This window comes from Barbus barbus (genome assembly GCF_936440315.1).
Source record: "Barbus barbus genome assembly, chromosome: 15".
NCBI classification, from domain to species: Eukaryota; Metazoa; Chordata; class Actinopteri; order Cypriniformes; family Cyprinidae; genus Barbus; species Barbus barbus.
The window spans coordinates 1,466,323-1,472,604 of NC_136743.1; positions in this window are offsets into that span (position 1 = coordinate 1,466,323).

Consider the following 6,282-nt stretch of genomic DNA (forward strand, 5'->3'; position numbering starts at 1 on the left):
TTATTGATTTTTGTGTATAGCCGACAGAAAACAAGACTGCTTAACCCATGCAGTCAGTTTTTTGCACTAATGCACTTCTGTTGAAAAAGTAGAATATTATTTTCATATTATTAAAAGAATAGTTCATACATCCAAAGATGGAAAATTTGTTGAAAGTGTAGCAATGGATGCTCTGCAGTGAATGGGTGCCGTCAGAATGAGTCCAAACAGCTGATAAAAACATTACAATAATCCACACCACTCCAGTCCATCAGTTAACATCTGGAGAAGACAAAAACTGAAACACATCCAGCATTAAGATGTTTTTAAATAAAATACGAGTCCATAATCCATAATAATGCTTCCTCCAAGGAAAAAGTCCATCTCCTGTTGTCTCTCACATCAAAATCCAGTCACATACAGTGCCCTCCAAAAGGATTGGAACAGTAAGGCCAATTCCTTTATTTTTGCTGTAGACTGAAAACATTTGAGTTTGATATCAAAGGATGAATATGAGATGAAAGATTAACATTTCAGGTATTTTAATCTGGATCTGATACACAACTTAGAAGATAGCACCTTTTGTTAGAACCCACCCATTTTTCATGTTACCAAAAGTATTGGAACAGATAGAATTAACACAGATTAATGTGAAAAAGAGTTCATATTTAGTTGCAAATCCTTTGCTTTTAATAACTGCATCAAGCCTGTGACCCATTGACATCCCCAAACTTTTGCATTCTTCTTTTGTGCTGCTTTTCCAGGCTTTCACCGCAGCCTCTTTCAGTTTTGGGGGGTTACTCCCTTCAGTCTCTTCTTTAGCAGGTAAAATGCATCCTCTACAGGGTTTAAGTGTGGAGATTGACTTGGCCAGTCTAAAACCTTCCACTTCTTGCCCCTGATGAACTCCTGTGTTGTTTTGGCACTATGTTTTGGGTCATTATCTTGCTTCACGATGAAGGATCTCCCAATCAGTTTGGTTGCATCTTTCTGTAAATTGTCAGACAAAATATTTCTGTAGACTTCTGAGTTAATTTAGCTGCTGCCATCATGTGTTACATCATTAATGAAGATTAATGAGCCTGTCCCAGAAGAAGCGATGAAAGCCCAAGCCATTACATTACTTGTGTAATGTGTACTATAATGTACACCTGTGCACACTGTGTTTCAGATGAGCTTGTATGTTTGGGATCATGAGCAGATCCTTTCTTTCTCCAAACTTTAGCCTTTCCCTCACCTTGATCCATAAAATCAGTCATAAAACCTTGTCCCAGAATTTTTGAGGCTCGTCTCCTATTCTTCTTGCTAATGAGTGGTTTGCATCTTCTGGTGTAGCCTCTGTACTTGTGTTCATGAAGTCTTCTGCGAACAGTAGATTGTGATTCCTTCACTCCTGCCCTCTGGAGGTTGTTGCTGATGTCACTAACAGCTGTTTTAGGGTTTTTCTTTACAGCTGTCACAATGTTTCTGTCATCAACTGCAGATGTTTTCCTTGATCTACCCGTTTGAGGTGTGTTTCTTTCTTCCTCAGGAGATGCCAAATGGTTGTACTTGCTATTGCCAGTGTTTGTGCAATGGTTTGATTGATTTTTCATCTTCTCTCAGCTTCACAATTGCTAGTTTTTCACCCATAGACACCTCTCTGGTTTTCATGTTGGTTACACGTCTAACTAACTATAAATGCAGTCTGCACGGATCTGAAACTGAGCGCAGACATTCAGTGCTATTTATTGTTTGAATAATCCATTAATAGGACACACAGGGCAACAAAACACACCTGCTGTCAGTCACATGTTCCAATACTTCTGGTAACATAAAGAATGGGTGGGTTCAAACAAAAGGTGCTATCTTCTAAGTTGTGTATCAGATTCAGATGAAAATACCTGTAAATAAAAGCTGAAATGTTAATCTCTCATCTCATATTCATCCTTTGATGTCACACCCAAATTTTTTCAGTCTACAGCAAAAATAAAGGAATTGGAAATAAATAAAGGGCTGTTTTGGACTGTTTTGTCTTGTAAACGGTGCTTGATCTGTGCAGATTTCTGTGGGCTGATGAAACAGTTTTGCACGCATCTCAAAGTTCACAGCAGTGCTGGAGTGACTCTCAGCAGCCACTACATGAGGTTGAACACGTGACGACGGGACTCTTTTATGAATGCGTCTACAGCAGTCGCGCACACGCGCAATAAGTGGGGAAATCAGGACGTTAAACATTTTGAAGTGGGCTCCTGACTGTTTGACTTTTGTTGGCAGATTTTAGATTGCATCTGGACCGGTGGGAGTTTGGTCGTGTTGCCATCAGTGGATTTGCTCAAAATCATAGATTACATTGTCAGGCACCTCGCCGGGCGCTCTTCAGCCTGCTGCGTGCCAAGAATATTATTGCTACAAAGGATGTTAAGCAGATGCATCGTGATTCAGACATGCAGGCCTGCTGTAAAATAAATGCAATGCTGTTATTACCTGTCGGACAGATAATGCAGTGACATTTACAGCTGACCCGCATCCCATCATGAGGTTTCACAAACTGTAGAAAATAAATCTTTGCATCTCCTGAAGAAAATATGAATGACACTTGCCTGTGCAAAACTCAATCTTGTGATGATCAATGACTAATATCATGGTTATAGTTAATTAAAACTGTAACATTTTACAATAAACTTCCTTAGTTAACTACGTTACTTGACATGAACTAACAATGAAAGTAGCATTAATTAATCATAGTTCATGTTAATTGCAACAGATACATTTTTTACAATCAAAACTTGTGCCTCTTCATATTAATTAAGGAACCTGAGAATGAACAAGTGTATTTTTATTAACTAACATTAACAAAAATTCATAAATACTGTAACAAATGTATTGCTCATTGTTAGTTATTATTATTATTTTATTATTATCATTTAGTAATTTAGCAGACGCTTTTATCCAAAGCGACTTACAAATGAGGACAACAGAAGCAATCAATTGTAGTAATAAAACAACTAAAACAGATCCAAAACTACAAGCTAAAACTTTATAAATACTACCTATACACGTGAAAAATAAAGAAATAAAAATTACAAATACAACAAAAATTCAAAACATAACATTAAAATGAAAAAAAGAAGCTAAAAACAATTCAAAATAAAGAACAAAAGGTATAAGATTATGATTGTAACATAACATTAAACATTAATACAAACACCAAAAAACAACTACATACGTGTATGTACAACCACACACACACACACGTTTATATATACAAACATTTATAAATTCAATATATATTATTTCATTTCCATTTAGTTTGTTGATGTATTAAAATAACACTAATTAAATAAAACTAAAATTTAAGACCTATACAGGCATAATACATTCAGACATAATTTAACTAAAATGAAAATAAATAACAAATACAAATGAAACGACAGTAGTTTATCAGTAATCCTAAGAAATAACACTGAGCCAAACACAACTTACATATAGTAAGAACTGGTTATAAAAACTGAAACAGAAGTGAAACAAGTAGAAAAGAGGAGAAATAAAAAGCGATACTTATAAGCTTTGCCGGTGTCCCAGCCCGGTGGAGTCGCACGGTAGAGTGGATGGTCTTTACACTCTTCGGTCTTCACATGAGAAGGCCTTTACGCGACGGCTGCCGCGATAAACTAAGCTTATTATAGCCGTCTAACAAAATACTAATTGAATTCAGCTGAACACACTTTCCTTATTTTTTCACAACAAATGGCCGAGCAAGCGCAGACACTGACAAGATACTCGAGACAGAACGAGACCAAGCACATATCAGCACGTCTCCACACAGTAAACAAAACATGAATGCATTAACTAAGTTTAACTAAGAAAGGTTATTGTAAAGTGTTACCATTAAAAATGAAACATAACTGAAATAAAATCATATATATATACACAGTATCTCACAGAAGCGAGTACACCCCTCACATTTTTGTAAATATTTTATTATATCTTTTCATGAGACAACACTGAATAAATGACACTTTGCTACAATGTAAAGTAGTGAGTGTACAGCTTGTATAACAGTGTACATTTGCTGTCCCCTCAAAATAACTCAACACACAGCCATTAATGTCTAAACCACTGGCCACAAAAGTGAGTACGCCCCTAAGTGAAAATGTCCAAATTGGGCCCAAAGTGTCAATATTTTGTGTGGCCACCATTATTTTCCAGCACTGCCTTAACCCTCTTGGGCATGGAGTTCACCAGAGCTTCACAGGTTGCCACTGGAGTCCTCTTACACTCCTCCATGATGACATCACGGAGCTGGTGGATGTTAGAGACCTTGCGCTCCTCCACCTTCCATCTGAGGATGCCCCACAGATGCTCAATAGGGTTTAGGTCTGGAGATATGCTTGGCCAGTCCATCACCTTTACCCTCAGCTTCTTTAGCAAGGCAGTGGTCGTCTTGGAGGTGTGTTTGGGGTCGTTATCATGTTGGAATACTGCCCTGCGGCACAGTCTCTGCTTCAGTATGTCACAGTACATGTTGGCATTCATGGTTCCCTCAATGAACTGTAGCTCCCCAGTGCCGGCAGCACTCATGCAGCCCCGGACCATGACACTCCCACCACCATGCTTGACTGTAGGCAAGACACACTTGTTTTTGTACTACTCACCTGGTTGCCGCCACACACGCTTGACACCATCTGAACCAAATAAGTTTATCTTGGTCTCATCAGACCACAAGACATGGTTCCAGTAATCAATGTCCTTAGTCTGCTTGTCTTCAGAAAACTGTTTGCGGGCTTTCTTGTGCATCATCTTTAGAAGATCCTCAGAGAGTTCTTTGCCATGAGGTGCCATGTTGAACCAGTATGAGAGAGTGAAAGTGATAACACCAAATTTAACACACCTGCTCCCCATTCACACCTGAGACCTTGTAACACTAACGAGTCACATGAGACCGGGGAGAGAAAATGGCTAATTGGGCCCAATTTGGACATTTTCACTTAGGGTTGTACTCACTTTTGTGGCCAGCGGTTTAGACATTAATGGCTGTGTGTTGAGTTGTTTTGAGGGGACTGTATATTTACTTTATACTACAGTATACATATTGTTTGCTGCATATTTTGGCAAATACATGCACATTATTTTATATAAATACTGAAAATGTGTATGCTGTGCACAGTATATATACTTCATAATGCAGTATGCATGTTGTTCGCAGAATCTTGGCAAATATGTACGTTAGTTTATCCATACTGAAATAAAATGTATACTGTATATATACTTTATTGCAGTGTACACATCGGTCACTACACATTTTGGCAAATACAAGCATATTTAGTCTGTACAAACTGAAAAATGCATACTGTGCACAGTATATATGCTTTATACTGCAATATACATATTGTGATACATGTTTTTGACAAGTGCATACATGCACATTAGTATATGTATACTGAAAAGATGGCATACTGTGTGCTCAGTGTATATACTTTATGCTGCAGTATACATATTGTTCTCTGCATATTTTGGGAAATACATGTACATCAATTTGTATACAAAAAATTTGTACATTGTGCACAGTATACATACTTCATACTGTAGTATGCATATTGTTTGCAGCATGTTTTGGCAAATACGTGCATGTTAGTTTATGCATACTGGAAAAAATGCATACTATATACACAGTATACATACTTCACACTACAGTATGCATATTGATCATTACTAGTGATGCGCAGATGGCAGTTATATCCGCAGATGCTGCGGATAATCCGCGGGTCGGGTGGGTTGGGTAATAATAAATTGCATTCTGGTTATTTGCGGGTGGATAAATAATTAATGATGCAAATATTAACTACATCTTCTAAAATATGAACGTGTGTTACATAGGCTACAGAAATTGAATAAACTGTAAATTAACATATTAAAGTTATCCAACAAAACATTATTTAGTCAAGAGCAGTGAGGGATTTTCTCTGTCTTTTGTTGTTTGATTAACATTAATGACAAATGGCACAACTTTATTAGGCTGCTGTCACAAGACACGGATCCAATACTGATACACATGCGTTTTCATTCGCAACTGTTTACATTAATTTAAGACAAAACCGACAGTGCTTATGAGGATACTCGCCAGGACGACTATTTTGATGTCATTTTGTGTGTATTTGGCCACTTAAGCGCGCAACAAGCACATGCTTTGGATGTGACTGAGCGCACAGAAAAGCACCTCTGGAGTGCACGAGTAGCCTACCGAAAGGCTTAAAAAGACGTGCAAATAATACATTTTTGTGACAATGCAACAATAACCGATTAGGCATTTGACAATTGTCA